Source organism: Physella acuta, unplaced genomic scaffold (genome assembly GCF_028476545.2).
Source record: "Physella acuta isolate Inbredline_101_S28 unplaced genomic scaffold, ASM2847654v3 ptg000883l, whole genome shotgun sequence".
Lineage (NCBI taxonomy): Eukaryota > Metazoa > Mollusca > Gastropoda > Physidae > Physella > Physella acuta.
Genome location: NW_026732400.1, coordinates 431,327 through 454,984, shown reverse-complemented (window position 1 = coordinate 454,984; position 23,658 = coordinate 431,327). Strand labels below are relative to the sequence as shown.

The 23,658-nt window shown below is 42.7% G+C and overlaps 1 protein-coding gene across 9 annotated transcripts in view; it reads left to right on the top strand.

Moving 5' to 3' along the window:
- Positions 1-23,658, top strand: part of LOC131952643 (sodium/calcium exchanger 3) — a 158,978-nt gene that overhangs the window by 16,433 nt on the left and 118,887 nt on the right. The window contains exon 1 of one of the 9 annotated variants that reach the window (XM_059315396.1): positions 4,982-5,340. The exons of the other annotated variants lie outside the window; for them this stretch is intronic. The gene's annotated coding sequence lies outside the window, so the exon portion shown is untranslated. Of the gene's footprint in view, positions 1-4,981; positions 5,341-23,658 lie in introns of those variants that run through there. 9 annotated transcript variants of the gene reach the window in all.

The window sequence follows — 23,658 nt, the reverse complement described above, 5'->3', positions numbered from 1 at the left end:
ACCTACGAAACCATATCAACCGTCCGCCGTTACTCCCAAATCTCAACGATTCATCAAAACTTACCAAACAAGTACAATACTTTGAACACCCCGTCATTACAAAACTATGTACACCAGGACAGATTTCTAATTCAAAGTCAGAGAAAATGAGACTTACAAGCCCTATTAAAATTAAATAACCGTTTGAAATATTCGAATTTAAATAACGAAGTTATTTAATTGTTTTCTACATCAATTATGTGACACCAAATTATAAAGCGCCCCGACCTTTTCAAATTAGGGATGTAGGGTTGCAGTTTCACCATCGCGAATAAATATAGGCCTATATAGACCTAATTTTGGGGTGGGAGTGCAAAATTAATAGTTCGTCCTAGGTTCTGCCAATAGATCGCTACTCATTTATAAAAGTTTTTTAATTGTTAGGTACTTTTTGATAATATCGATTAAACATTTTGCGCCCCCCCCCCCCCCCAAGGGATGGCGCCCTAGGCGGCCGCCTAGTTCGCCTTATAGGTAGCGCCAGCCCTGGCTCTAAGCTATGATTACTAACCCAAGCTACACGAGTAGAGAGATAGCTTTACTCTCCCCTCTATCAGCTGGCTTTTATTATATTCCTGATTCTCAGACCAGCTCGAGCGAGCAGAATTATCCCGAACCTTTCAGCACCCTCTAGACTAGCGCCTCCTTCACACTCTGCTATTCGGGGTTAATGTTTGGCAGCCATCTAACCGTTGATACGTGTGTCTTTAGGTTTCTTGCCAAGATTTACCTCCCCTGATCACATTAACTCACCCCCATCCTTCTTTACATAAAAAATATATAATAATATTTTATCAATGGCGTAGTTTAAGGGGGGATAATGTTATACTTGAATGGGGCGATGATGTGAGGGAAGTGTATTTTATTTTAGATTGTCTCCTCACGTGCTTGAGCTGACGAAGTGGAAAAGATATCCATTTGATTTTATGGTCTTGCCGTGCCAAATTTTTAGCAGTACAAAATCTCGACTGCCGTACGCATCATACACGTGGTTTATTAATGCTACCCTTGCTCGCCACGATCTGAGCTATAAATAGTTTCCATAGAGGGGAGTGAAGCAGAAAATGATAATTTCTTTAATGAAAATAAAAATAGAATAGCGTTTAAAAAAAAAACAACAACGACGAAAGTGTCAATAGTTAGCTGTACCTGAGTTGATTTGTAAAGGCTGTAACAAAATATGTACTGATCTGTTTTAATGAAATCGGCAAACACGGGGATAATGTGGTCACTACTATGCCCAGCCTCCTTCGCTTCCCTAACATGAGGCAGGTACCCATTAGAGCTGGGTTGTATCTGGGCGGTTCTTCGGACTCAAGCCTGGAATCGAATCTGATACTTTAGGGTAAGCAGTCGTAATCACTAACACCCAACCACGTAGTCCCGCTAGATTTACAAGAACTGTGGTCGGTGGTGTGGTCATTATATATATATATTGTGTGTGGTCGTTATATTTATGTGGTGGTTGTATTTATTGTGTGTGGTCGTTATATTTATGTAGTCGTTATATTTATTGCTCAAAATTCCCTGTTTTATTGACGTCATCTATCTTTGTGACGACGTACCGCATGTGGGACGGAGAGTGGCAGGGAGGGGGTTTATAATGTAGCCTACATGCTGAGCTGGCTTTAACAACATAAAGTCCCTTGGGAGGGGGGGGGGGGGTGGGGAGGGAATGGAGGAAAGATCGCGGGGCTGGGACAAAGTCGTGACATAAGTGTAATGGCGTAAAAGGGGTTTTATGACGTCAGCATTTATTGCGGTGTAAAATGGCCGTTTTGTGACGTCATTTTAGGGGCGTAAAATGACCAGTGTTTATTTTAGACATTTTTCTCCGCGAAGTGGGGGATGGGGATGGGGACGTGGACTTCAATTTCCGAGGTGAGAGTGCGGTCATTGATTAAAGTATATGTTTGGTATATAAACTCTATTTCGCTCGGGGTGTGTGTTAGTGCGTGTGTGTGTGTGTGTGTGGAGGGGGGGTAGCGGTTGACGTGCTTCGGGAATGTGCTACGCCGTCGCTGTACAATCCGTTTTATTTACAAACCTTCACTTCAACCGTTTTATATCCGGCGCTACAGACTGTCAACCGTTTTATATCCGGCGCTACAGACTGTCAACCGTTTTATATTGGGCTACAGACCTTCAACCGTTTTATATCCGGCGCTACAGACTGTCAACCGTTTTATATCCGGCGCAACAGACCTTCAACCGTTTTATATTGGGCTACAGACCTTCAACCGTTTTATATTGGGCTACAGACCTTCAACCGTTTTATATCCGGCGCTACAGACTGTCAACCGTTTTATATTGGGCTACAGACCTTCAACCGTTTTATATCCAGCGCTACAGACCTTCAACCGTTTTATATCCGGCGCTACAGACCTTCAACCGTTTTATATTGGGCTACAGACCTTCAACCGTTTTATATCCGGCGCTACAAAACTGTCAACCGTTTTATATTGGGCTACAGACCTTCAACCGTTTTATATCCGGCGCTACAGACTGTCAACCGTTTTATATCCGGCGCTACAGACCTTCAACCGTTTTATATCCGGCGTTACAGACTGTCAATCTAGCCGTACACAATGTTTCAGCTGTCAGCTGGCTGACATGATTTATATCATTTATTCATGAGTTCCATTCAGTCAGGAATTTACCACCCCAGTCCATGTCGTCAGGAAAATATTTCCCGTCGATCAAGACCGTGAAAAACAAAACAAAGTCGCAACTACTACCTGCCCATCAGATATTCAGCAGACGCCATGTTGTGTTATGGGCTGTCGCTGGGCTGAGCTTAGAGCTTATCGCTGTATGGCATCATTTCGTTTGTAGCTACAGGGGAACTTTTATACTCAACCGCCTGGTAGTGACCCACCACCCCTCCCACCCGGCAAACAACATGAGAGTTGTGAAAACGTCTAACGTAGATGTGATGAAAAGCTGATGTAGACATCAAAACTAACAGAGATAAGGAAAAAATATGTTAGCCATACGTTAATTTGTGTTTATCATTCTTTTGCTCAACGGGAAGTGATATGCTTGTCGAAGAGAAATAGAAGTTGAATGTTTTACCGACCTTTCATTGTGCACCTAAGGACAGAGACTACGGGCTACACCTCTCTAATTACCTGTTACATGGCCAGCACCTCTCTAATTACCTGTTACATGGCCAGCACCTCTCTAACTGTTACATGGCCAGCACCTCTCTAACTACCTGTTACATGGCCAGCACCTCTCTAACTACCTGTTACATGGCCAGCACCTCTCTAACTACCTGTTACATGGCCAGCACCTCTCTAACTGTTACATGGCCAGCACCTCTCTAACTGTTACATGGCCAGCACCTCTCTAACTACCTGTTACATGGCCAGCACCTCTCTAACTACTTGTTACATGACCAGCACCTCTCTAACTACCTGTTACATGGCCAACACCTCTCTAACTGTTACATGGCCAGCACCTCTCTAACTACCTGTTACATGGCCAGCACCTCTCTAATTGTTACATGGCCAGCACCTCTCTAACTACCTGTTACATGGCCAGCACCTCTCTAACTACCTGTTACATGGCCAGCACCTCTCTAACTGTTACATGGCCAGCACCTCTCTAACTGTTACATGGCCAGCACCTCTCTAACTGTTACATGGCCAGCACCTCTCTAACTGTTACATGGCCAGCACCTCTCTAACTACCTGTTACATGGCCAGCACCTCTCTAACTACCTGTTACATGGCCAACACCTCTCTAACTACCTGTTACATGGCCAGCACCTCTCTAACTACCTGTTACATGGCCAGCACCTCTCTAACTGTTACATGGCCAGCACCTCTCTAACTACCTGTTACATGGCCAGTACCTCTCTAACTACCTGTTACATGGCCTGTACCTCTCTAACTACCTGTTACATGGCCAACACCTCTCTAACTACCTGTTACATGGCCAACACCTCTCTAACTATCTGTTACATGGCTTGCTCCTCTCTAACTATCTGTTACATGGCCAGTACCTCTAACTACCTGTTACATGGCCAGCACCTCTCTAACTACCTGTTATATGGCCTGCACCTCTCTAACTACCTGTTACATGGCCAACACCTCTCTAACTATCTGTTACATGGCTTGCTCCTCTCTAACTATCTGTTACATGGCCAGTACCTCTAACTACCTGTTACATGGCCAGCACCTCTCTAACTACCTGTTATATGGCCAGCTCCTCTCTAACTACCTGTTACATGACCTGCACCTCTCTAACTACCTGTTACATGGCCAGCACCTCTCTAACTACCTGTTACATTGCCTGCACCTCTCTAACTACCTGTTACATGGCCAGTACCTCTCTAACTACCTGTTCCATGGCCAGCTCCTCTCTAACTACCTGTTACATGGCCAGCACCTCTCTAACTACCTGTTACATGGTCTGCACCTCTCTAACTACCTGTTAGATGACCAGCTCCTCTCTAACTATCTGTTACATGGCCAACACCTCTCTAACTACCTGACATTGCTCCTAATTAACATTTGCGGGGCTTGCTCCTAAATACCCGATTTATGAGACAACTATTCTAAATTAAAATAGGTAGACCTACCTTCATCCCCCCCCCCCCCCCACCCCAATCCAACTACTCAACTAGCAAGTAAAAAAGTCATAAGGGGTTTCTTCTCGAACCCATGAAATAAAAATCGTACTAGTTAAAAAAAAAATTGTAATCATTTTTTTACCATCGGAACGCGCGGAAACCCAGCGACGTCCAACAAACAGTGAAATTTGACGTCAACAGTCGCCTTCTCGCGTCTCCATCTGTTGCTACCCCCACCCGCCCCGCCAGCGGGGTAACAATGCGCGCCACAAGTCCCGCGCGCGCCTACCCTCGCCGCGAGCCCGTTTGCACGCCGTTACTTTCCGTGAGCGGAGTCAAAAAAAAAAAAAAGATTGTAAACTCTTTGGCTCACCGCTAGCTTGTAGGTTAGCAGTCGCTGGGCTGATTGGTAAATATCGATAGATCTGGAGCGGCTGTTGTTTAGGATTTCGAACGTGTTTCAAGCACGTGCACCGCAGTAGCACAACCAGCAGACACAAAACAAGTTGTGCAGGGACTGTCTCCGTGGCGAGTCGTGTTGGTGCAGTCTTCCCAGTCGAATAACACTACTGTCTATCTGCACGGTTGGTGTGTTATCAGTGCACCTATTGTGTCTATCGGGACGGTTATTTCACGTGTTATTTCATTGAATCGTCTGCTGTGCTATCAAACCTTGCATTCACTCGACCTGAAGTCTTACAACGTCGGATTATTAAACTAAGGTTTGAGTTTTTTTCTTTCTTTGCTAGATTTTTTTTCATTTATTAAATTTGTAATACATTTTCTTGTATTAAAATATAATGTGAATTTTGCTTATAAAAAAAATCCCATCATCTCCCTTTAATACAAGCTTGCTTTACTGTAATCCTCTTACCAGTCTGTTTGAATATAATCTGGCAATTAATTTTACACTTCAATCTTGAGCGATCCCATTAAAACGTAGCAAATTTCTTATTCCCGATGACAATACAATAATCCATAAATTTGGACCTGATATGCAGTATATATATATATATATATATATATATATATATATATATATATATATATATATATATATATATATATATATATATATATATATATATATATATATATATATATATATATATATATATATATATGCATATATATATATATATATATATATGCATACACTCACACACACATTATTTAGCTATATATTTGAAATCCTTATTTTATGAATTGCAAGTTCACCAAGTGCTATACCCGTCACGGCTGACAGCTTGATTACCCCCCCCCCGTCCCCGTCCCTCCCATACTGAATGATGGTCAGCCGTGTGTCAGTCGTTAGCTGAGCTGACTACCCCGCTCAGCCTCGCTGAAGTTCGCTCAGACACGAGTGACTCGCGGCCAACAAATTCACCGGTTACTTCCCTTCATGTTTCATATCGCAACGGGGATGGCTGCGATCTGACCTACATCTTCGCCGGTTGGTTAATGGGATCCGCAGAAATCTATGAGGGACGGGGGAGGGGGGGGAGCGTAGTGAAGCGTAACAGAAGTTGCCACATGTTATATTTCAGCTGTTGTATATACATAGACAGGAGTTACCCGCACCTTCCCCATCTGTTTTATTTCGACCTTGAACAAATTAAAAAAAAAAACCCCGACTAATGAATAAAAACTGCCTGGAAGTTGAAAAGCTTGGCGTGTACAAATGGACAGAGCGAGTTATGAACCCTGTCATAATACGTGAGCAGCACGTGCAGGCTGGGGTAATCTAATCGCGCACGGAACCGCTCACGCTGACGTCACGATTTTATGGTCGGCGACTCCTGCAACGGTCGCTGAACGGTCCGATTGCTCACTGGGTCACGTGTGTCAACAGTCGAACTACTCACTCACACGACCGTCTTTCTTAGCGTAGTGATACAATCATTTGGTAGTAGCCACGCAATCATTTGGTAGTAGCCACGCAATCATTTGGTGGTAGCCACACAATCATTTGGTGGTAGCCACACAATCATTGGGTAGTAGCCACACAATCATTTGGTGATAACCACACAATCATTTGGTGGTAGCCACACAAGCATTTGGTGGTAGCCACACAATCATTTGGTAGTAGCCACACAATCATTTGGTAGTAGCCACACAATCATTTGGAAGTAGCCACACAATCATTTGGTAGTAGCCATACAATCATTTGGTAATAGCCAAACAATCATTAGGTAGTAGCCACACAGTTATATGGTAGTGAGCACACAATCATTTGGTAGTAGCCACACAATCATTGGGTAGCAGTCGCCGACTCATTTGGTAGTAGTCATGCAATTATTTCGTAGAAGCCACTCAATCATTTTTTGTCAGTAACTCAGTCATTTTACAGCACTTTATCTCAATCATTTTGTAGAGAAGCTCAATCATTTAATAGCAGCCACTTAAAAGGTTTATAATAGTAGGTTTATATTAGACATAACCAAAACATAATCACTGGTAAAAAACAACACATCCCAACCATATGTAACTATCAAACAATCACAAGTAACCATAAAAACCATCCCCCAGAATCCTTCGTTCCTCTTAGAGCGCCATCACGCTGGTGAATAAAACTGTCGGATAATTCACCGACCTCCTCTCATTTTCTCGTGACCCTTGACCCGTGATACGATGTGTTGGACGGGTACTGGGTTGGGAAAAAGAAAGACGGGGAAGGTGGGGGGTATGTATGCTCATTTTTTTTTTTTGCCTATTGTCTCCCTTACCTGGAAGATTGAATCCACGTGTAACTGGGCTGTCTTGCGCCCTTGTTGATGCAGGTTCCTGGGGAGTGCTAGACAAGTGAGCCGCTCCTCTCAGGGGTGGGGTAGGGGGGTGGGGATACTGGATATTTTTAAAAGCACCTTTGTGCATGCTGGGGTCTGATGTTTTCGGTGTGAAGTTTCCAGTCTATTTGTTTATGTCAAAACAGCTTTAAAAACCCTGTTTCTCCACACCGCTTAAAACTCACAAAAATGCTGACGACTTTGTGAGAAGTATAAACAGCTTCAAACGAAATTCCCGTCAAATCGCTTGCTGTAAAGATGAACGCTAGAAAAACATGTCTATACACATTTATAGAAGCGTTAGGTTAGATCGAACCCGAACATTTTGGCTGCAGGCTTGATTTGACGCTTTTTAGACATGTTAGAACGAAAGATGGTAGTATTTTAATGAAGTCGCCATTTTTCTTTTTAAAAAATAAAAAAAATCGCGGAAGTTGATTATCATCGAAAAACAATTGTCTTATAGTTCTACAGTTTATATCCGACAGCAATACATTATTATTGTACGTTAATTGGCAGAAATAAAACAATATTCCATCGCTATTATCTTGTCCGTATGTCTGTGTGTGTGTGTAAACGATAACTTGAGTTCCGTTATGGCTAGGTTGATGAAATTTCATATTTAAGTATTACATCAAATTTGAAGTTCTGTATCAACTTTTCAGCGATTTCCGATAACCAGAAGTGGAATTTATTCTACTTTCACATTTTTACTTTCTCGTATATACGAAGTATAGAGAAAGTCTTGTAATCGTGCAAAAACCAAATTGAGATTTTTACAAATCTCTACGTTTTACACCTCCCTGAGTCGGAAACACGTATTTTTGCAATCTTGTCCGTATATCTGTGTGTATGTGTGTATGTCTGTCTGTGTGTGTGTCTGTGTGTGTGTCTGTAAACAAGATAACTTGAGTACCGTTAGAGCTGGGTTGATGAAATTTCATATAGAAGTATTTTATCAAAATCGTAGAACTTTTGAGCGATTCCCGATAACCGGAAGTGGTAATTTTTCTACTTTGAATTTTTCAAAAGCCTATAACTTGAGTACTATTTCAGATAGATAAATGAAATTTCACATGTAAGTAAAATATCTAATCCCCTACCTTCTGTCAAATTTTGAGTAATTTCCGTTGACCGGAAGTAGTAATTTACGCCATTTCCGATTTCTAAAAATAAAAAAACGCATGTGAATTTATAAAGTACTAATAATATTTCTCACTATTATGCACATTTTGTTTGTCGTTCACTTAGTGCACAATTCTTTTTTCTACGAGATTCAATTTTCTACGATATCCTATTCTATTTTAAAAAGTTTAGGTAACTAAAAGTTGTTGAAAATTTTTGTCTAGATCTATATCCCGAGTTGCCATCCATCGCAGTAATCTATAAGAATATTCGAGAAAGTTTAGGAGAGATCACTCCCGGTGTATTTTCTTTTATTGGAACGATTACACTAAAATACAACTAGTGGTCCCTCCCTGAAAATGTACCCTCTCAGTTACTTCTTCTATCCCCTGTTATTCTGAGTTTAACGCCCGTTTTAAAACGTGTTAACGCTATGTTTAACGCCTAGTGAAGACTTCTGCAGGTTACGTGACAAAATCAGCCGAATGTTCCGGACAATGTCCGCCCCTTCTGCCGTCCCCCCTCTCTCCCGTGGTGGCAAATAAATATTGGTTATGACGTGTCTGCCACGGTGACGTAATAACGCCGGCTAGCCGTGAATGAAATCTATTTCAGTCAAGTGCTGAGCACTGCGCCGAGGTGCAGAACTGTGCAGTGTTAGCTCGTGGGTGCAGGGGTGCATAAGGTCTGCTTACACGCCCTTACACGCCGCAGTGAGTGGCCGTTATGTAATCAGTTATTGCGGTTCCGCCAAAAAAAAAAAAGAGAACGGTCGATGGCGGATGACTAGATTAAGCGAGGTTTAGCGAGTAGATAGATCTGGGATAATGTGGATGTAACTATGGGATATGGGGGCGGGGGGTCCATAAATGACGTCACGCAAGTTCAGTCAATTGTTATCGACCCTCCCCTCAATGTAATGCACAGATTCGATCCCACGCGTAACATAAAATAAACATAACTTGAAAAATAAATTACTTTAATATTGACCTTTAAAATTAGTTTCAGCGACGCTGAATGTATGCAGCGTTGCTTATATCGCCCTGTCGAGCTATAGCGGTCGTCCTTAAATAATGTGGGTTGCTGTTAGGTCACGTTGTCTTAACCCTCACCTCCCATTGAGAACAAATCAACATCAACGTTAAATTAAAACCCGTTGTATGTTGTAACACGCCCCCCCCCCCCCCAACACATCGTCACTAATACGACCCGAGATTCATAATTTCAGATGTGTACAATCATATAGCAGCTAAAAATAGAATTTGTTTACTGTAATGGGCAAGGAAATGTCAAGCAGTTAAACAAAATCATTAATAATTAATGATAATAGTAATAATTAATGTCCATTGGTGTCCATTGGTGTAGTTTTACAAATTCCATTTTTAGTTTGAAATGTCTTGGCTTTTGATATTTGACATTTGAGAAGATATTTTTAAACGTTATAGAGTTCAACTTCGCCCCATTCCGTGATGTCACAGTGGACACATCACCCCATGATGTCACAATGGACACATCATCCCATGATGTCACAATGGACACATCACCCCACCCCATGATGTCACAATGAACACATCCCCCCCATCCCATGATGTCACAATGGACACATCACCCCACCCCATGATGTCACAATGAACCCGTCGATCTTTCCATGATGTCACAATGGACACATCACCCCATGATGTCAAATGGACACATCACCCCACCCTATGATGTCACAATGAACACATCCCCCCCACCCCATGATGTCACAATGGACACATCACCCCACCCCATGATGTCACAATGAACACATCACCCCATGATGTCACAATGGACACATCATCCCATGATGTCACAATGGACACATCACCCCACCCCATGATGTCACAATGAACACATCACCCCATGATGTCACAATGGACACATCATCCCATGATGTCACAATGGACACATCACCCCACCCCATGATGTCACAATGAACCCGTCGATCTTTCCATGATGTCACAATGGACACATCACCCCATGATGTCAAATGGACACATCACCCCACCCTATGATGTCACAATGAACCCGTCGATCTTTCCATGATGTCACAGTGGACACATCACCCCATCCCATGATGTCACATTGAACACATGCCTTCACACATCGAGCAGACGGCATGATGCAGGCTTATCACTCTCGTCGTGTAGAGAAGCGAGCGTTGATTTTTGCTGAGTTCCCCGCATGTGTGGAAATAAAAATATTTCCAGGAGAAAATGGGAAATTTCCGGTGTAGAACTGTGTTTTTCTGAACACTTTTTTTTACCCGTATCTTGCTGATGATAATTGTTTTTATTTGTTTGTCATCTCCAAGGAGACAATCAGAGGCGTCGCCAGGGGGAGGGGAGGAGGGAGGAGCAGTGGTGAGGACTTCTCCTGTTGGCATTTCTAGGATAGTGGCGCCATTTTTCTCAGAACTATTTGCACAACTTAAAATCGAATGAAGATAACCTGATTATACACACGCTGGCGTAAAATGTTGCTACCTGCCTCCCCCCTCCTTTCTCAAAATATCAGTCTGCGCCGCTTTAATATTTTTGTTGGAAGTGAGACATTACACTTGCAGGGAGACATTACACGTACAGGGAGACATTACACTTACAGGAAGAAATTACACTTGCAGTGAGACATTACACGTACAGGGAGACATTACACTTACAGGAAGACATTACACTTACAGGAAGACATTACACTTACAGGAAGACATTACACTTACAGGAAGACATTACACTTGCAGGAAGACATTACACTTACAGGAAGACATTACACTTACAGGAAGACATTACATTTACAGGAAGACATTACACTTGCAGGAAGACATTACACTTAAAGGAAGACATTACACTTACAGGAAGACATTACACTTACAGGAAGACATTACACTTGCAGGGAGACATAACACGTACAGGGAGATATTACACTTACAGGAAGACATTACACTTACAGGAAGACATTACACTTGCAGGAAGACATTACACTTACAGGAAGACATTACACTTACAGGGAGACATTACACTTACAGGAAGACATTACACTTGCTAAGTTTTGCCAATGCTTCCCTCATAGAAAGTCGAAAGCTCCCGACAATCTCTGGTCGCACTCTAACTTTACACCCATAACATCATGGTATCTCTCTCACACTCTCTCTGTTACGTGGTTCCCGTTCTCTCTGCCGTACACCTCTCCCTATAGACGTCTTATGTCTGTTATTTTCTCATCTTGGTGGATTTGTCTCCATAATCTCCAGCCGTCTCTCCCACCTCTCCCGTCTCTCCCGTCTCTCCCACCTCTCCCACCTCTCCCGTCTCTCCTACCTCTCCCGTCTCTCCCACCTCTCCATCAAACGGCCCTGTCACCACTGTCTAGCTGAAGGAATAATATTTTCTTACTTTTGACGTTCCGGTTTCAAACGGTCTGGAATGTTCCATAACGTGTCGATACCGACCCAGTCTGTGCCTGTAGGGCACATTAGCAGCCATTTTGTTTTTTGTTGCTCTCTCTACGTGTACTTTGCCATCCCAAATTACGTACCATACGAGCACTTCACAATCCTTACGTACGTAACAAGTACTTCGCCAACCCAGCCTACTTAACTTGTACAAGTGGTAGTACTTTGACAACCCAACTTACTTACCAAGTACAAGTTTTAGTACTTCGTCAAAGTAAAGTAGGCCTACATGGTCTACCATCTGAATACTTTGTGTAATCAGCGTACCTAGTACCTACCTAGTACTATCTTAGTACTTCGCCAACCTAACCTACGTACTATATGAGTACTTCGCCAACCCAACCTACGTACTATCTTAGTACTTCGCCAACCTAACCTACGTACTATATGAGTACTTCGCCAACCCAACCTACGTACTATCTGAGTACTTCGCCAACCCAACCCACGTACTATCTGAGTACTTCGCCAACCTAACCTACGTACTATCTGAGTACTTCGCCAACCCAACCTTCGTATTATCTGAGTACTTGGCCAATCCAACTTACGTACTATCTGACAACCTACCCCCCCTATCCTGATGCCGTGAAAGTTTTGTATTGCTAAGTCTCTCCGTGGTGGTCTGTCACAACAACTCCAACCTTCTCTTATTGCCCCCACCCCCTGCTAAGTTCCTATTGCCCCCCACCCCATGCTAAGTTCCTATTGCCCCCCCCCCCCCCTAAGCTCCAGACCAACATCGACAAAATTCCAGTGCTGACGTCATCCACCGTGAGACGAGAGCAGCACAAATGTCAGCCCGAGAGAGTGTCAGTGCTGTCATTGGGTTTCGTATGGCCCCTACTTTGATTGTCCACCTTTGTATGGCCACTACTTATATTGGCCACCTTTGTAAGGCCCCTACTTTGATTGGCTACCTTTGTATGGCCCCTACTTTGAATGGCCACCTTTGTATGGCCCCTACTTTGATTGGCCACCTTTGTATGGCCCCTACTTTGATTGTCCACCTTTGTATGGCCACTACTTATATTGGCCACCTTTGTAAGGCCCCTACTTTGATTGGCTACCTTTGTATGGCCCCTACTTTGAATGGCCACCTTTGTATGGCCCCTACTTTGATTGGCCACCTTTGTATGGCCCCTACTTTGATTGGCCGCCTTTGTATGGCCCTACTTTCATAGGCCACCTTTGAATGGCCCTACTTTCATTGGCCACCTTTGTATGGCCCCTACTTTGATTGGTCACCTTTGTATGGCCCCTACTTTGAATGGCCACCTTTGTATGGCCCCTACTTTCATAGGCCACCTTTACATGCCCACTATTTTGATTGGCCACCGATGGCACCTAAGCCATCGACGCGATTGTTTGCATTTAGAATCAAGGCTATAAATAGATATGCCTCAACATGTGGCAAATGATTTGCTAATGAATAAAGTTGGATAAAGTTAGCTGTAGATAGTTTTGCACTTGATTTCACGGTGGGACACATATGGTTTATGCGGTTGGTGAGTTTGGCTTCCATGATAGATCCCTCCCCCCACCCCCACTAAGTTTGAACATTACCCTTAAATCATCACGATTTAGAGTTTTACAATAAACATCCAGCTTTATGAACAGGATTAAACTTAGAGTAGGGTCAACAATAGAAGTTCAATTAGTGCTAATTGAGATAATTACATACCTGTAGCGTGTGCAAAAAAATGTGCAACTTTTGACATTTAGGTGGAGAAGGTTAGCTCATTCTCTGTGGCTAATTACAAGATGTGTGATGGTTCATTATCGTGTAGTTTTTTATTTATTGATTTTTACCAGTACACATACGCGATCATTAAAAACAAAAACTTGCTTGACTTGATGTAAATCTCGAACACAAGACAGCAGCTGGATTAGCTAGCAGCCATGTTCAGCAATAGCAGGACTGGCTGGAATCATATCAGCAATAACATTATTAGCTAGCAGCCATAGCAGGATTGGCTAGAATCATATCAGCAATAACATATTTAGCTAGCAGCCATATCTGTAATAACATAATTAGCTAGATGCCATATCTGCATTAACATAATCAGCCAGCAGCCATATTAAAAATATCAGAATTAGCTTCAGTAATATCAGCAAAAACGTAATTAGCTATCAGTTATATTAGCATTAGCAGAATCAGCTAGCACTAAAATCAGCATAACATAATTGGCTAACAGCCATACCACTAATCACAGAGTTAGCTGGCCGTGTCTTTAACCAAGCTTTACTTCCACCTTCTCCGACCATGTGGATACACCCCTGCACTAGTTCTTGACAACATTACATAAGCTTTAACTTTTAAAAAAGGGAGATGTTTCTAGGGTCTACCTTCACCCCCCCCCCCTCAAGCTAACCCGCTTGCTTATGTTATGTTATGATATCACCTTCCTCTCCCTCCCCCCCCCCTCTACACCCTGTTGTTTCATTAGCTCAACACACTCACCTTATGCTACACGTGCTGAATTACCTGCACTTCCCTACCTTACCTGTAGCAGCGTACCTTCTTACCGTCACCCCATTTACACAACTCGAGGTTAAAGCTCAGGCTTTGTTGGTTGCTTTTTTTTTACTCGGAAGTTGTAACAGCTAAAAAAAAAAAGATTTTTAAACGCGGCGGAGAATTTTAAAAGGTTAGGTCAAAGGTGAAAGTACAAAAAAAAAAAAAGAAGTAAAAAATTGTGCTTTATTTAATAGCCGTGTGTATAAAGTATAACATAAAGATATTTTCTCTAACATATAAACATATTTTCTCTAACATATAAAACTATTTTTCTCTAACATATAAACATATTTTCTCTAACATATAAAACTATTTTTCTCTAACATATAAAAATATTTTCTCTAACATATAAAACTATTTTTCTCTAACATATAAAAATATTTTCTCTAACATATAAAAATATTTTCTCTAACATATAAAAATATTTTCTCTAACATATAAAAATATTTTCTCTAACATATAAACATATTTTCTCTAACATATAAACATATTTTCTCTAACATAAATATATTTTCTCTAACTGATAAAAATATTTTCGACATGTTTACATTTCCTCTCAGTCAGATATATTAAGTCCTTACTCGTCTATTGGTTTGTCCGTAACTTAGGATTTCATCCACCTCTCTTAACTCTGAACACTTCATCAACCGCACTATTTCACATAAACCGAGCTGTATAAAAACCCACATCCCCTCCACCACCAGTTGAAACAGCTCAACTACCCCCCCCACCACCATAAGTTGAAACAAACTCCCACGCTCACCTCACCCCCTGCACAAAATAGTGCCCCTTCCCCGCCCCTTACACCTTACCCCCCACCAGTTGAAACAAACTCCCACGCTCACCTCACCCCCTGCACAAAATAGTGCCCCTTCCCCGCCCCTTACACCTTACCCCCCACCAGTTGAAACAAACTCCCACGCTCACCTCACCCCCTGCACAAAATAGTGCCCCTTCCCCGCCCCTTACACCTTACCCCCCACCAGTTGAAACAAACCCCCACGCTCACCTCACCCCCTGCACAAAATAGTGCCCCTTCCCCGCCCCTTACACCTTACCCCCCACCAGTTGAAACAAACTCCCACGCTCACCTCACCCCCTGCACAAAATAGTGCCCCTTCCCCGCCCCTTACATCTTACCCCCCCACCACCAGTTGAAACAAACCCCCACGCTCACCCCCTCCCTGCACAAAAGAGTGCCCCTCCCCCGCCCCTTACATCTTACCCCCCCACCACCAGTTGAAACAAACCCCCACGCTCACCCTACCCCCTGCACAAAAGAGTGCCCCCCCACCCTCACACCTTACCCCCTCCACCACCAGTTGAAACAAACCCCCACGCTCACCCCACCCCTGCACACCTTACCCCCTCCACCCCTAACATTTTGTCAAGAACGTCACTTGAGGCCCAACATAACAAAACAAAAATGTCCGGACGTAGAGCTAATGAAAAAAAAAAAAAAAAGAAAAGGAACATTCTCTTGATAAATGCCACTCGCTCATCATAGCAAGCCCACGTAGCTGGGTAAAATTGTCTTTGTATTAATAAAGTGTCTTGAGAGAAGAAAGTCTCATCAATGGCGGCTTCAAAGGAATATGCAAATCTGATGATGATGTTACCTCGTTCTTTCTTTCGTCCGGGCCGTTGAATTGTCCAAGACAGACGGGGCGTTGTATGCAAGTTCTTGCTTGGCTAGCGTTGGACGGTGCATAAAACAGGTCTTTTTTTATGGCTAGCGTTGGACGGTGCATAAAACAGGTCTTTTTTATGGCTAGCGTTAGACGGTGCATATAACAGGTCTTTTTTATGGCTAGCGTTGGACGGTGCATAAAACAGGTCTTTTTTATGGCTAGCGTTGGACGGTGCATAAAACAGGTCTTTTTTATGGCTAGCGTTAGACGGTGCATATAACAGGTCTTTTTTATGGCTAGCGTTGGACGGTGCATATAACAGGTCTTTTTTATGGCTAGCGTTGGACGGTGAATAAAACAGGTATTTTCTGTTAAAGACTACGGGTAAGGGGGGGTCATCCATTTATGACGTCCACAATTTTTTTTTATTTCGAACCACCTCCTCCCCCTTCGTCCACAAAAATCCCCATAATTCCCCTTTAAAAATCCACACGCGTCCGCAAAAGTCAATTTTTTCGGACTCCCCCCCCCGTGTGGACTTCATAAATGGATGACCCCTAAGCTGTTTAATTTTTGTTGTGACATTTTCGCTTGATGTGAATTAGAGAAACAGTTAAAAAAAAGAAAGTTGCTTTTAAAATCTCAAATCCATTGCATTTTCAACAGGAAAATTGGTGCGTGGATGGGGGCGGGGGGGGGGGGGGGTAAGTTATGAACGAATGACCCTTTCTACTTTGAGCTTCATCTGTTTGTAATAAATAAAAGGTTTATAACTGTTTATGCCACCCATCGATTCCGCTGATTGTTAATTAATTATTAACTAACCGGAGTCAAGAATTAGATTTACTGACATGAAGATAACGTAATGGTGTTAGCTGCGACCGGTACAGGCAGAATTATGATATTTATTTTTACTTGTCTAGCGATACATATGGTAACTTTACACACTATTCAATCAATAATTCACAGTAATCTTGCGATCAGTTAAAGCGTAAAATATCTTAGTACACTGGGTTGTATTATTTCTTACAATCAATAAGCCAAGCATCGCTTCGATTTTTGCTTGTTGCTTTCTGAAGAAATTTAATATTTCCGGGGTTTTAATTGATTTATCCCCGATTTTTAAATTTTTAAATGTATTTTTTCACTCTCCCCACCTCATGACCTCACCCCACACTATTCCCACCTCACCCCACCCTGTCTCCACCTCACCCCACACTATCCCCATCTCACCCCACACTATCCCTACCTCACCCCACACTATCCCCACCTCACCACACACTATCCCCACCTCACCCCACACTATCCCCACCTCACCCCACACTATCCCCACCTCACCCCACACTATCCCCACCTCACCCCACACTATCCCCACCTCACCACACACTATCCCCACCTCACCCCACACTATCCCCACCTCACCCCACACTATCCCCACCTCACCACACACTATCCCCACCTCACCCCACACTATCCCCACCTCACCCCACACTATCCCCACCTCACCCCACACTATCCCCACCTCACCCCACCCTGTCTTCATCTCACCCCACACTATCCCCACCTCACCCCACACTATCCCCACCTCACCCCACACTATCCCCACCTCACCCCACACTATCCCCACCTCACCCCACACTATCCCCACCTCAACCCACACTTCCCCACCTCACCCCACACTATCCCCACCTCACCACACACTATCCCCACCTCACCCCACACTATCCCCACCTCAACCCACACTTCCCCACCTCACCCCACACTATCCCCACCTCACCCCACACTATCCCCACCTCACCCCACACTATCCCCACCTCAACCCACACTTCCCCACCTCACCCCACACTATCCCCACCTCACCCCACACTATCCCCACCTCAACCCACACTTCCCCACCTCACCCCACACTATCCCCACCTCACCCCACACTATCCCCACCTCACCCCACCCTGTCTTCATCTCACCCCACACTATCCCCACCTCACCACACACTATCCCCACCTCACCCCACACTATCCCCACCTCACCCCACACTATCCCCACTTCACCCCACACTTCACCACCTCACCCCACACTATCCCCACCTCACCCCACACTATCCCCACCTCACCCCACACTATCCCCACCTCACCCCACCCTGTCTTCATCTCACCACACACTATCCCCACCTCACCCCACACTATCCCCACCTCACCACACACTATCCCCACCTCACCCCACACTATCCCCACCTCACCCCACACTATCCCCACCTCACCCCACACTATCCCCACCTCACCACACACTATCCCCACCTCACCCCACTCTGTCTTCATCTCACCCCACACTATCCCCACCTCACCCCACACTATCCCCACCTCACCCCACCCTGTCTTCATCTCACCCCACACTATCCCCACCTCACCACACACTATCCCCACCTCACCCCACACTATCCCCACCTCACCCCACACTATCCCCACCTCAACCCACACTTCCCCACCTCACCCCACACTATCCCCACCTCACCCCACACTATCCCCACCTCAACCCACACTTCCCCACCTCACCCCACACTATCCCCAACTCACCCCACACTATCCCCACCTCACCCCACACTATCCCCACCTCACCCCACACTATCCCCACCTCACCCCACCCTGTCTTCATCTCACCCCACACTATCCCCACCTCACCCCACCCTGTCTTCATCTCACCCATCCTGTCTTCACCTCAACCCACCCTGTCCCCACCCCACCTCACCCTGTCCCCACACTGCCTTCACCTTGTTGTTAATTTTAAGTAATTTTTTTTCTTAACTTTGTGCCAAATACACCAAACATTTTTATACAAAAAAAGGTGCTATATGTCTGTAACAAATCTATATGTCTGTTCAACAAATCAATCATGTGTTCAACTGATTGATCTTGTCTTCAACTAATCGATCACATGTTTTAATAAATCGATCATATGTTTAATAAATCGATCATATGTTCATAAGATCGATCCTGTGTTCAACAAATCAATCATGTGCTCAACAAATCGTTCGCATTTCCCAGCAAATCAGTAATGCGTTTAACCCCAATCATTGTTCTCCTCTACACCACCCCTCTACGACCCGCTTATAAATAACAAACCTTATAATAAACCCACAAGTAACTACCATTCTCCTAAATGGTAGTTGTATTTTGAGGTGCTGCCCTGATTCATGCATGCCTAAATGAATGACCGGGATACTTAGCGCGTTTCTGCTCTGTAAGCTAGAGCGAGCCAGATAAAACAAACTTAGGTAACACGGGTTGATTGAAAACTTGGTCAAAATATCCAGGCTAATGAGCGGGCTCTTTAATTAGTTCACCAGTCGTTACGTAATCGCACCATTGTTTTTTCTTAGTACGCCAGCATTATTGAGTCGTTCGCCAGCAGTATTGAGTCGTTCGCCAGCAGTATTGAGTCGATCGCCAACAAAGTTGTCTCATTCGCCAACAAAATCATTTTTTAATATTCTAATTAATTTAATGGTTTCTACAGGCATAAGGTCAAACTTCAACTCATCCTTTGCGTACTGAAATAAACAGACAAGCTATTATGTATTTAGATTTTAAAATAGTTTTCATAATTAATTAAAAATAATAAATTAATATCCGAAAAACTACGGAATTCCCCCTCCCCCAACAACCCCCTCCCCCACCCCCCGTCTATCCTGAGAGCTTGAACAAAACGAATACATGAAGCTTTAGATACTGACCAGTGGTCTGATGAAGCTTTAGATACTGACCAGTGGTCTGATGAAGCTTTAGATACTGACCAGTGGTCTGATGAAGCTTTAGATACTGACCAGTGGTCTGATTCTTCCTCTCTATGTTACACTGTAACTTGAAACCTCAGCCACTGAATGCTAGGAGGACATGTTTGCATTTTTTTGTATTTCACTGGCCAGTCTTATGAAATGGAAAGGGATCTGGGATTTGGTGAAGCTGTTTTATTTATCATCCATTCACAAGGTCACCCTCCGCCCTCGACGTTTGGACAGATTTATCAGCCCTTGAAGATCTCAGTTCTCCCCCTTTTGTGTAGACGAGCCATCGAGTTGATCGAACACTCGTTCATCAATATATCTGTCGATATAGCCCGGCTGTTGTACGTACTTTATGTACGGCCCTGTACACATATGGACACGCGAGACCCGAGGCTGTACACATTTGGTACACTCGTCAAGTTTAGAGTAGACTTGATGAATTGCTAACTTTGTTTAACGCAGTTGTATTTCCCTTCAATCGTCTACTAATTCTAGTTCTACAAGGTATACCAAGGTATACACATCTGGAAGGGACGCTAACACCCACGAGGAAGGAAAATTGGTGTCATGTATAGAAGTGCCTGAAATATAAGCTCTGTTGTAAAGCAACAAGCAACTAGCGCAATATGCCACTAAGAGATGTTCCATAACAAATGCATAACAGCAACAAGTACCGTGATACAGGTTGCATAACAAATACAAAACTACAGCATTAAGTATCATGATACAAGCTCCACAACGAATAAATAGTTACAGCAACAAGTACCATGCCACAACTTCCACAACAAATACATAACTACAGCAACAAGTACCATGATACAAGTTCCACAACAAATACATAACTACAGCAACAAGTACCATGATACAAGTCCACACCAAACACTACAGCAACAAGTACCATGATACAAGTCCACAACAAACACTACAGCAACAAGTACCATGATACAAGTCCACAACAAACACTACAGCAACAAGTACCATGATACAAGTCCACAACAAACACTACAGCAACAAGTACCATGATACAAGTCCACAACAAACACTACAGCAACAAGTACCATGATACAAGTCCACAACAAACACTACAGCAACAAGTACCATGATACAAGTCCACAACAAACACTACAGCAACAAGTACCATGATACAAGTTCCACAACAAATACATCACTACAGCAACAAGTACCATGATACAAGTTTCACACCAAACACTACAGCAACAAGTACCATGATACAAGTTTCACAACAAACACTACAGCAACAATTACCATGATACAAGTTCCACAACAAATACTACAGCAACAAGTACCATGATACAAGTTCCACAACAAATACATCAGTACAGCAACAAGTACCATGATACAAGTTTCACAACAAATACAGCATACGTGAATTCCCTGATGGTTCTTGCTAGCGTCATCTTGTAGAAGATTATAACTTGTGGCGCTGTCTCTAGCTCTAACCGACCTCAAACGTCTGCAAAATAAAAGTCTGCAAATATCTGCAAAATATCTGCAAAATATCTGCAAAATATCTTGATTCTCTGAAAACATTTCTGAATAACGAATATAGACATGTTCACAAAATGTTTAAAAAATGTCTGTATAGTGCCAGAAAAATATCAACCCGTTGTCTGCCAAATGTCTGCATGAATGAAAGACAGATGAAACAAAGGCCATTAAAAAGTTGCAACATTTTCCTGTAACCTCTAATCCAGTTAGTTGTGTGTAGCGCAGTGGGGATTCTTGGATCAATAAAACATTCAGTGTTTACATCTAGATGTTATGGCGTATGTTACGTGTTATTGTAAATCTAATAGCATGCGTTACTTTAAGTGTTATTGTATATGTTATTGTATGCCTTAAAGTGTTTGTTATTTTTTCGCTCAATGTTGTCGAAGAGCAAATATTTAAACACACTCAAGAATGATAAAAACAATATCAACTTTTTATTTATATGTTCCAATCAAGTTTCTTCAGCCTCCAATCAAGTTTCTTCAGCCTACAAATTGTATTTGTGTATCTACCAGTGGCGTAATCAGAACGTTTCTTAGGAGGAGTGGAAGGGGGGGGGGGTCAATTTTGTCTTACAACTAAATGGTATACCGATTTTAAAACGTAACATTTTTTTATGACTTTAAAATTTTGAAAATTCAATCATAAAGCCTCACTAGGGAGTCGTCACCGAAAAATGTAATTACGGTGTCATGGAAAAAAAAACTTCATCTTGAAAGTCAACGAGGGACCCTCCACCCCCCCCCCCCCCTGTCACTGCTGACTTCACTCCTGAACTTTAACTTGTGCTGTTGTCGTATGTGAATATATAATGGAGTGCCAGAACTTACTTGAATTTTCAATTAATTAAAAATAATAGCAACAAATCTAAAAGCTTCCAACGGGAGTGTTGTAGACGAGCCAATGACTGGACTGGCCTCGTTCTGTTCCTCGAGTTCAAGTTTTTGGGCTGGCATTCAGGAACCGGTAGTGACGTAAAACCGCGGACATCGAGTGTCGTCAGCGAATGAATGGGTGTGTCCAGGGCAGAGGCAATACAATCGTTTAATTAAATCTGGCCAACTTTTCACTCGCCCCTAGTCCCTAGCGACATAGGCGGCACAAGGGCGATAATTCTAATGGTGTATTTTTAGATTATTCACAGGAATACTCTGCAAACGGTTTATCAGTTTAGATAGTTCAGCATAACTAGAGATTTTGAAAGAAATTAGTTTTACTGGAATATACTCATTCTGAAGTTTAAGAAAGCAGAGTATATATATATATATATATATATATATATATATATATATATATATATATATATATATATATATATGCCTATATATATATATATGCCTATATATATATATATATATATATATATATATATATATATATATATATATATATATATATATATACATATATATATACATATATATATATATATATATATATATATATATATATATATATATATATATATATATATATATATATATATATATATATATATATATATATATATATATATATATATATATATATATATATATATATATATATATATATATATATATATATATACATATGCATATATATAGATGTATATACATATCATACATATGTGTATAATTAAACGCTTTACACATATAAAGAAAACAATTGCAAGGTATGATAGGTAACAGGTGATTCCCCACAGGTAAAACCGCTTCACTGCCAGAAACAATGTCAGGAAATACTTCCTGCCACTGTTGATTGCGTTAGCGTGTATTACCTGTGACCTTCGTGTCAGTACCGCTAGAGTGGTGGCGTCTGCCCGCCAACTTTCATTACCACACGTCGGCAAATCGCGCGCATTCTTTTTCCCGTTTGCTACTCTTGACTTGTACATCCACCTAATAATTGCTCAACCAAATTACTCCATCTAAAATAGATTTTTTGTGTGTGGTTTCTTTGGTTGTGTTGATGTGTATCATCGGTAGCTGGGTTAGATTAGAGGCAATGTTGATGTGGGAGTGGACCTGTTACATCGGCCATGTGGTGGAGGGAGGGTGGGGGTGAGTGGGTTATTGGGGGGGGGGGGGTGGATGTGTAAACCTGTTACATCGGCCATGTGGTGGAGGGAGGGTGGGGGTGAGTGGGTTATTGGGGGGGGGGGGTGGATGTGTAAACCTGTTACATCGGCCATGTGGTGGAGGGAGGCTGGGGTTGGGTGTGTTATTGGGGGGGGGTGGATGTG